Source organism: Rattus rattus, chromosome 3, assembly GCF_011064425.1.
Source record: "Rattus rattus isolate New Zealand chromosome 3, Rrattus_CSIRO_v1, whole genome shotgun sequence".
Classification (NCBI taxonomy): Eukaryota; Metazoa; Chordata; class Mammalia; order Rodentia; family Muridae; genus Rattus; species Rattus rattus.
Genome location: NC_046156.1, coordinates 176458985 through 176469791, shown reverse-complemented (window position 1 = coordinate 176469791; position 10807 = coordinate 176458985). Strand labels below are relative to the sequence as shown.

Here is a 10807-nt window from a genome sequence, read left to right as displayed (position 1 = left end):
AATACCATTGTATAGGCCAGTGGACACTGGACCACAGTTGTATTCTTTCTTTAGTTCTGTTTGTGTGTCCTCTATAACTTGCAGGAAGTTTAATAAGAGTTTAGGAGTATTTTGGAGGTATAACAGGTTACTGCAGAAGAGCCCTTGCATATTTTGTATGTTATTGTTAGACAAACAATAAGGGCACAGTATACAAAAATCAACATTTAATGAATCAAAGCATCCAGAGTTATCATATACATATTTTATCATCCATTTCAAATCCAAGTCAAAATGTTTCTTCCAGAGATCTCCTATGAACTACTGAATTCTTAGTACTTCCTTTAAAGTTGAAAACATTAAACGCTCAAGCTCGGTCTCTTTCACTTTAATGTCCACAGGAACGAGTGAGACAGGGACGATCCCATGTTCTTTAGACATCAAAAAATTACTGTTTTATGGCTGCACTAAAACAGACCTAAAAATACAAATTCCCCTTGATTTCTTTTTAATTCATCAACTGAGTCTCTCATAAGGTCCATGGCCTCCTGACTCAGTGTCACCAACGTGAAGCAGAAAAGACTGGATTTTTCTCATGAGTCATAGTAAACAGCGCAGTGGGGAACAGAGAAACAAGGTAAGGAGGAATCTCACGTCTATCTTAACAGAAACTCAAAAACTAACCCTTCCCCTGGGTGTACCTCATAGCTGATATAGCGCCTGTTAAATAATAACTAATGTAAAATGCACAGAGTCTGAAAGGGAATCGCCTATGGGTCCCAGTAGCCTAGGCAAAGTGTTGCAATGGAAAGCAAACATGTTGAAACTCAGTTCTTCAGTGCTGAGCCATAAAAGATAACTGGGGATTTATGCTTTATGAATGCCATATGCTCAGACATGCTCATATTTTTTCTGGATGAATTTGACTTAGATTATTTTCTGGATGAATAATGCTTAAGATTTCAACTACTTATTTTCTGACTAATGCTACTTACTCCCAGTCTGAGCCCATCAATAACAATTTACCAATAATGTATACAACCATGAAAGTTCCCTGGATTACTCAGACTTCCCATCTCCCTCAAGCGTCCAACATGACTTCCAGTCTCCCTCAAATATCCAACATGGCTTGTCTGGTCAGTTGATATCATTAAGAAAACTGAAGGACTCGGGGATGCCTGTAGCTTGCCCTCCACCCAATATACCTTCCACACCCTCCAGCATCAGACCGCATATACTATGTTGTTATGCCCATTACAGTAGCTTAACTTTCTTTTACCTATGAAAACTAGACTGTTGTGTACAAGCTCATGTCTTGCTGTTTTCCTCATCTTCTGCTATTAGCTTTTGTTCCTTTACAATTCCCTGGAATTTAATGGAAACAGTACTGTGCTTGCTTTTGCTTTAAGACAGTGCTTCTCAACTTATGGATTATGACTCCTTTGGGGGGATCACAAATCAGGTATCTTGCATATCAGATAATTACATTACAATTAACATAACAGTAGCAAAAATTACAGTTATGAAGTTGCAAAAAATTTTATGGTTGGGGTCACCACAGCATGATGAGCTGTATAAAGGGTCACAGAATTAGAAAAGTTGAGAATCACTGCTTTAAGAGAAAAGCATAGCACTCACCCCGCCCTCTCTCTTAGCAGCAAAACTCTTTCCAAGGTTTCCTACACTCAGTATTTCCACCTCTGCTCCAAGTATTCTTGTTGCATTCCACCCAGGGTTCCTCTATAAAATCCTCTGAAACTTTGCGACAGCCTGATAAATCCTATTATCAACTCTCGGTCCTCATCTCTTCTTTTTCTAGATGATCACTTTTCCAGTAGTTCTTTGAGTGGTTCATGTGAATTTTGATCATTTACCCAAACTCTTCTCAGATTTACTCTCCTTCCAACTTTGTGCTATTATTATTATTATTATTATTATTATTATTATTATTATTATTATTATACTTTCTTTTACCTATGAAAGCAAGACTCAGGGACTTGTTGGTTAAGTGGTTGAATGCTGCAAAGTAAGTGGCAATGTTTTAACCGTGTTAGAAGGTGTTAGGCACAGGGTCCCTTCTGTCCTTATAAGGGGAGTGCTAAGCTTTCTCTCCTTTCATACAATGCCCTGGCCTCAGGTTACAAGCAGCATTTGAAGAGTTGATTACTCTCAACTTCTTGAGATTCCTTCTCTACTAGGCAGTAAGAGACACCCCAATGGCTCTAGAGACTCTTGTAGACTGGCAAGGCTGCTTCAGCCAATTGGAAGAAGCTGGCTTTCCAATAGGATCAGTTTCTGAGGGAGGACACCACCACTGTTACATAGGAATCTATCTGATCCCACCTTGTCATACATATGCTAGAGGAGGAACGACCTGTGCTCTTTTCTCTGCTTCTTCCCATGGAGACCAGAGATTGGATCCGACAAATCCACTGTGAGATCATTTTTTCAATAAAACATGTTCTGTGATTTAACAAACTGCTGTTAAATACACCCTTGGGTCTCACTGGGCTTCAAGAATTCCCTCATCTTAGTTTGTTTCTCCTCCTAGGGAGTATCCTTTAATTATTTGCTTTAATTTTTTCTTTTAGTCTCACGGTTAGACATCTCTGTTGAATGTAAGACAGCATTGCAGCAGATCAGCGACTTGCTCAGCCATCATCAGAGAAGTTTCCTCCTGCAGCCGATGGGAATAAAGAGAGACCCATAGACATTATACAGAGAGTGAGAGACCTTGGAACACTCAGCCCTCCCCCTTCTCCATCAAATGGCATGGCTCCATCAGATCCCTCCCATTAGGGCTCAAAGAACCCTGTGGAAAATGAGGTGGAAAGAGTGAAGAGACAGGGTGAAGAACACCAAGAAAACAGGAACCTCTAAATCAACATGACCTTTGTACATGTGGACTCATAGAGACTGAAACAGCTTGGGTATGGCCTGCATCAGATGCAGGACTAGGGCTGAAAGACGTGAACACATGCCCCCATCCCTAACCTAGAAGCAATCCCCAATTGATAGCCACTTGCAACTAAAATTTTAGTTTTCTCTTAGAGACTCTTACGGGAGAAATTATTCTTGATATTTGTTTTATTATATATTTTCTCTCTTTTCACCCGACACATCCTTTGCTCTATCCTGAATGAATAAGTTGGTCCCTGCATTCCTTTGTTTGTTTTGTTCTATTCGGATGTGTTAGTTTGTGTTTTCAGTTATATTTAATTTCATTACTCTTTTAGAGGACTGTTATTGTTGCTGTTTTTTAATTGTTTCTTTTTTAAGATAGCGTTCCTCTGTGTAACAGTCAACTCACAAAAATACACTTGCCTTTGCCTCCCTAGTGCTGGGATTAATGGCCTGCATCATTCTTGGCTGTTTTCTAATGAGAGACAGAAAGGAAGTATATCCACATGGGAGGGGAGGTAAAGCAGAAGTGGGAGGAGTAGAGGGAAGGAATGCTGTAATTGTGACATATTATGTGAGGAAAAAATCTATTTCAATAAAAGGGAAATAATAGTTTTATCCAACAAAGGAAGAAAAGTGTGATGAGGGACAAGTGGAATACCAGGGACATTTTACATCCATGGTGATAGCTACTTACATATGTAAGAAGTTGTTCCATGGTACAATTACCTGTTTATGTGTCTATAGGTATCCTGCCTTTTAATAAAAAAATCCTGAACCAGTCATTGTAGAGATTATGGTTAATCTTCACAATGGAAAACAATAAAGCACATCTTATATTAATGTTATGATTATTAAGAAGCAGCATGTGCAGGTAACTGCTAGTCTGTAAAGTAGCGAATGAATTCTACTTTGCTGCTTCATCTTTCTCCCTTGAAGGCAGCGTTGCTCATATTTCACTACATTTCTCCCCTCCATGCAAATAGCTAATGGGTTTTAAGGAGGATTCTGCTCTGACAGGCTGAAATGTTGATGAGCCAGGAAAGCATCAGTATTCCAGGATTCCAGGGATTCCAGCTTAAAGATTCCAACTTAAAATCAAAGAAACACTAGTATTTTAAGATGATGATCAATAGGTAGGCTGGGAAATACATGTAATTAAAAGAAAAATTATGCACATATATGCATCCAAAATTTCACTTTAAAACTTTCATTATTATTATTATTACTATTATTATTATTATTATTATTATTATTATTATTATTATTATTATGTGTGTTTATGTGTGTGTGTGATGTGCATTATGAGAGTGCAGGTATACGGCCTGGCATACGTGTGAAGAACAGAGGACAACTTTTAGGATCATTTCTGTCTTTCTACTATGGGTTCTGGGCACTGAGCTCTTGAGTTTCCGGGCTTCCACGGCAAGTATTTTACAAACTGAGCCATGTTGCTGAACTTGTGGTAAAATTCTTGTGTCTCAGATGGTACAAATCTGGGTAAGAACTTCTTCTTTATGTCCCTATAATTATACTTGTCTTTTTATTAGAAGGTTCTTCTCACTCATTTGGGTTTGTTTGCTTGCTTTTTTGTTTTGTTTTGTTTTTTGTTTTTTGTTTTTTTTTGGGGGGGGGGCATGGTTTGCAGTTGCAAATTTCAAAGATAAAATTACTTCAAATTCTTGTGAAAGAATTATATTCTTTCTCTTTCATTTGCCCAGTTTTATTACCATTTCTTACAGAATTTGAGTCTCTATTTTAGAGAATTCCTGCACTTTCTGATTATAATTTTAATAGTAGCGTGTATTTTGTAAACACTTCATGATATCACTAAACTTTTCGGTCTCGAGTTTGTGGTTTCGTTGCTTGCTGGGGACCATGGAAGCAGAAGCCTTCTCTCTGTGGTTTCCATTCCCAGACCCTTCTCTCACTCTCATCTCTACAGTAGCAGCCCAAAATCTTTGAGAGTGAGGTTTTGAGGTCTGTTATTAAGAGAAATATTTATTTCTCTGCATTTCTGATCCTTATTCAATAAGTTATTAATAATTATTATTAACTATTGTTGTTGTCTCATCTTGATTCCAGGAAAGATTTTGTTTTCTTGCTCTTTCTACTCATTTCCTCTTGATTTCCAATTAAACTCACCCTTTTTTGTCTTCAACCTACACTATGATTAGTCTCTGTCTCTTAAATCGACTCTCACCCTTATTCTGTCTTTCGGACATACATGCATATAATATGGTTTGATCAAATCTACCACCATTCTCTCCACTCTAACTTCTCCCTAATCCTCATTACAACCTTTTCCTCACAGGTTCATGGGTTCTTTCTTTAAAAAACCCATGGAGTCTAGCTACTGCTACAAGCGTGTGCATGAGTAGGAACAAGTTTTGTATGCGTGAGTAGGAGCAAGTTTTATGGCTTAGATCTCTCGGTATTGAGGTGTTTATTTGCCCTGTTATTTCCCAGAGTCCTTAGAACAAAATGGGGCATTCTTCTACTGAATGTTCCTGATGGATAGAATTTCTCCTATAGCCTACTAGCAAAGAAAAATGCAATTTAAACATTGTATAAATGGAATCATTATAGTTTATGATATCTTCTATTAGCCATCCAGTGAGGCACTCTCCTAGAGAATAACCTGAGGAAGCTACCTAGAAAGTGTCTGTACAGAAACCTTCCCTTTCTTGGTAGCATGAGCAGGAGATAACCTTGTGCAAAGCTGAAGAAAGACTCTCCAGACAACTCTGGGTGTTTTAAAGAGTGAACACCCTATGGACAATGAACGGGTGTAGAAAGACAAAGACAATGAATAGTCCAGTTGACTGTCTATTGCAGTCATTGCAAGAGAAGTACATGGATTCACGGCAGCAGCCTGGTATCCCTCATAGAATCTGGTGACTTGCTAGATAAGAATATTGCCTTGAAAAGGTGAGCCATTTGCACATATGTGAAGAACAGACCACAGAACAGCTGAGATAAGCCAGGAAGTCATCGGAGACTTTAGGAAAGAGATTTTCATAGGCAGAAAAGGAATTGTAGAAGTATAATTTGAGCATAGTAAATGTGTAAATACTTTAAAGCTAGGTAATGTTTGGATAAAGGATTAAATGGTGAATGTAAAGATGACCTAAGCTTACTCCCCTAAGAATCTTAGTATTTAGAGTCAGGAAAGGGAGTAGATAAATGATACCTACTGGAGGTTTCTAAGAGCATAAGGCAAATAAGCAATATTTTCATCAATATCTACTAAACTGTCAGATGTAGTAAAGTTGTTTATTCATTGAAATTAGATCAAATAAGTTACAACAACACCCTGCATTAAATAAATGTTTTCAGTAAGTAGGTCAGAGAAAAAGTCAAATAGGTGATGTAATGCTGAGCTTTAATATAACTAAATGGAAATGGGCAGAAAACATTATCTGTTGTTTTTATCACCTATAAGATTATTTCTGATATTTGAAAATCAAACATGTGAAAAGATCTTTTCAAACCACAAGAGGAAGAAAGCCAGGGAAAAGTGCCAGAAGATGGCTTTCATGCAGTATTCTGGAGTATTCTAGACTTTGACTTGTGTGCATGTATCATCACTTTGAAAATAATTTAAAAATCAATAAGAATGAAGCAATGCTCTTTTTTACAAAAATCTCCATTTTAATAACATATGTAGGAATAAACTTTCATAGGAAAGGGACAAGACTTTCTGAGGACAGTCCACTTATGTGATATGATTAAACTCAGAGAAGTAAAGCTGGTGCCCAACCAGAAGTGTCACCACGGCTGATTGGTGTTCATGGTGTGAAAGGTACGCTGCCTGCTACCAGAAGTTAAAAGTGATCATTAATATCACCCTGCTACAAACCATGCAGCCTCATCACCAGCCTACCTCCAAGATATACTGGTTCAACACTATCACCAATGTTACAGAGTAACCGACCACTTTCTGATTGGATTTAAGGCCCACTCTATGAAATGGAACCCATGCCTGACACTGTTAAGGGTTGAAGAACCTGAAATATATAGACCATGGATCTAGGGAAAACCTGCTGCTTTTATTCTGCTAAAGGAACAAAGCAATAAAATAAATTATTGCTGTATCCACAGATCACTGCATTATTCAACTGTCATCAGAGAAGCTGCTTCTTCCAGTAGATGAGAAGTAACGCAAAGACTCACAATTGAACAATGTGAAGAAAGTGAAAGAATTTGGAGCATTCTGTCTTAAATGGGATGTCTTTATTAAAACCCTTCTCCTAAAGGCCCAGATATCTATGTGGAAAAGGATGTAGAAAAATTGTAAAAGCCAGAGGTGGTATATGCCTGCTAACAGACCAACAAAACAGTGCCTTCCAAACACAGCAGAACTGATGTACATATGAATATGCATATGAATGTATACATATGGATGATACACATATGCATAGAGACTGTGGCAGGATTGTATGAGCTCAAGCCAGAGTGGTCCCAGACCTGAAAAGGGGAAGTATACACAAAGATCCATGACAAAGAAGAAACTGTATGAAACTGAATTGCTAGCAAAGAAAAAAAAAAAGGTTTTCTCTACTTGACTATCACTGGGTATATTAAACAGACTGCAAGCCATATACCCAGGAATAGTTGAGTAAAACAAAATGGATGCCATTTGTGTGTGTGTGTGTGTGTGTGTGTGTGTGTGTATACGTGTATATGTGTGTGTCTCTTTTGTTTTGTCTTTTGTTTCATTGGTTTTTATTTATTTGTTTATTTGTTTTGTTTTGTTTTTGTGAGAAAGTGACACACAAAAAGAAAGACCATGAAGTTGGGTAGATAGGAAGGATTGGAATTAGTTGGGGAAGGAAAATAATCATGAATAAAACTTCATGAAATATTTTTAAAAATAAAAATTAAATATATGTTTAAACATAAAAGTCTATAATCCTAGATGAAATACTTAATATTACACAATTCCAATCATTTCAGAGGCTGGGTGTTGAGGCAAATGCCTTTAAACCTAGTATTTGGGAGGCAGAAGCAGGTGGAACTCTGTGAGTTGGAGGCTAGCCTGGTCTATACAGTGAGTTCCAGGACACTCAGAGCTACATAGACCCTGCATTAACCCCTATACCCTCAAACAAAACAAACAAAACACCATTTGTTCTAAATTAATAGGAATGTCGATGGTTGGTGTGAGCAAAAGTCTTGTTTGTATAAAAATTATATATTTTGCTTGGTGTTTCTTCTTTGGGAAATATTCTCCCTGCCAAGGTTATTGGGGAATACTCTTTTCTCTGTCAAGTTTATGACTATGTGATGATCAGAGACAGCACAAGTCTGGGAAGTGAGGGTGTATCTTATATTTCAGAAAAAAAAATGGTAGAGTGCTGTGACCTTCAAGACAGTACTGAAGGCTGTGGGAAAGAATACTGAAAACATGAGTTCAAAAATATATAATTTCTCTAATATGCAAAATATACAGATGCAATATATATAAGGAGCTTCACAGATCTAAAGAAACAGAGGCAGCTGTACTATGAGCCAGTTTGTCAGAAAGATACTAAGGAAGAAGATAAAAAGATTTAGGGATGAGTGATCGCAGAGCAAGATTCCCAACCATCTAAGTTTTTCGTTTATGCTTATAAAAGCAGGCAGATTTCCAAGTTCAAGGTCAGCCTGGGACAGAGGAGTTTAGGTCCAGGCCCAGGCATGGTAAAGATGGTAGAAACAGTAATTTCAAGTGTGTGTGTGTGTGGGGGGGTCCCACCTAGCTATCTTATTGTCTGTGCTTGTGCTTGCTATCTCTTTCTAAAAATCAAGGGACAGGGTTATGGGATAATCAAAAGGGAATCTGGTGTAATGACTGAATTGATACATAGATAAAAGATTGGGCTTTTGAACTGCAAGAGATGAAGTACCCAGAGAGTTTTTAGAATAGTGTAAATAAATAAATAAATAAATACATAAATAAATAAATAGCAGCAACAACAACAACAACTGTGTCTTGAACAGAGAGTTTTTGGAGATCTCCAGAGAAAGCTGTTTTATGCAGAACATAGAGAGAGCTATCTGGAAAGTTGTCTCAAGCAAATCATAGGCCATCAGCTTGGACCCATAAAACTTTGAATCATTTGTTTAGTGGCTCCCAGACACCACTTCTTCAGAATCCCTCTCCAAGCCAAGGCTGGTCCTATGGATTACATTGACTGAGTTCTTTTGCCTTCTGCCTTTTATTTTACTCGATGAGAGACACTGGAAAGACCAAGAAGAGCAATAATCTCAACGATTATTCTCCCAATTTCCTCTCTTAGATGGTAGTGGCTGGTCCCTTTAAATCTTCTCAAAGGTGACCTGTGTCCCATGATTTCAGCACCTTCAGGCTCTGGTTACTCTGAGCCTCCCTCTCCCTCTTGCTTTCTTCTTCATGCCCTTCAGAGAAATCATCTCTTATGGTTTTCCTCAACCCCCTCCACATATTTTTTGTGAATAGTTTCCTCATTGCTCCTCTAAAAATCCTATTTTTTAATTGTATCCTTCTTTAGTATCCCATTTCTCATATATGAGAATGATTTATAATTTAACTGCTAGATCTACTTCTTCATACTTTCTTTCTCCCATAATATGACCATTCCTGACTTTCAGCCATAAATTTCTTAAGTAGATTATGCTCTTTCCATTTAACAACAGAATGGCAACACAGTACTAACATATTAGATATATAAAGAAAAAATGTATGAACCAAAATAACTAAAGCCTTTTGTGGTGTATGTTACACAAAAATGATCATTTTATAGGAGCACAATCTCTATGATTAATGTTCATTAATGAAGAGCTTTTCGCATAGTAACAACTCAAAGAACCTCTATGAAGAACTTGTTACCAAGACCTTGACCATCAGAGATACTAAGTTTGGGGTGTTGTTTCAAATTGATGGTAAGAATAATGCACCCTTGCAAATGTGGCAAAAGGATCCAGCCTAAATGCTACCCCCAGTCTACTATTTTTTGGGTAAATATACTATTTCTATGATTTTTGGCTAAAAACACCAAAAGGCAAAAAACAAAAACTTATTAAGAGATAATTCAGGATAATCTTACCTATAAAGACACTAAGCTTTCAAATTGGAATTGCTGGCAGAAAAACTCACCTTTAAAAAATTTTTACTACATTTTCCTGTTACCTTGTATTTTATATAAAAAGGAGACTATTCAAGATATATAGAAACAGATTGGCATATGTTTTCCCCTGACAATTATACAGAGCAGATAATAAAGATATACAGTATTATAATTCATGATTCAACTACTTCCTTTTTTTAGAGCTGTTTGAAACCCTTTCAGATACTCATTATTTGTGTTCTGCAGCTCCATCTGATCTCTAGGCATGCTTTATTCCTCCTACCAATTATCTTTAGTTTGGATCCAACCCAAGGGTAGAACAGATTTTTACTTCCTTTCTTTGAAAACATCTGGTTCTTGGCAATGTTTTTTCAAAATACCAACCATGGACTATTTGTATCAGACACACTTAAGAGACTTAATGTAAAAACAAAGATTTCCGGGCTCCACTTCATAGAATTTAAGTCCAAATAGTTGGTGGTTAGGGTCCAGATTTACACATAGAAAAATGTTTCTCAAGCATGGGGATATGATCTAGATTGAATTTTTCAACATGATCAAATTATTTTAGAAAGCCCATGATTTTTGTATCAGAAGCAATCTCCACCATTCTCTTACTGTTTAATGGAACAATTTCTCTGAACCAGGCATTGGATTGGGATAGAGACATAATAGGTAGTAAGGACAATACTGACTTGCCTTCATGGTATTTTAAGACTAATGGAGAAAGAGACATCAAAGAACAGCCTAAATGAATATAAAATAAAAACTTGATACAAGTAAATAGTATTTAAGTACAAATATCACACAAGGAAGGTATGCTTAAACCACGAGAG

At 37.1% G+C, this 10807-nt stretch overlaps 1 non-coding gene across 1 annotated transcript; it reads right to left on the bottom strand.

The window, feature by feature from the left end:
• Positions 1 to 1979: 1979 nt before the first annotated feature.
• LOC116897629 lies at positions 1980 to 2105 on the bottom strand. Its single transcript, XR_004387609.1, has one exon. It is a non-coding gene; the product is annotated as a U6atac minor spliceosomal RNA (small nuclear RNA).
• Positions 2106 to 10807: the final 8702 nt, after the last annotated feature.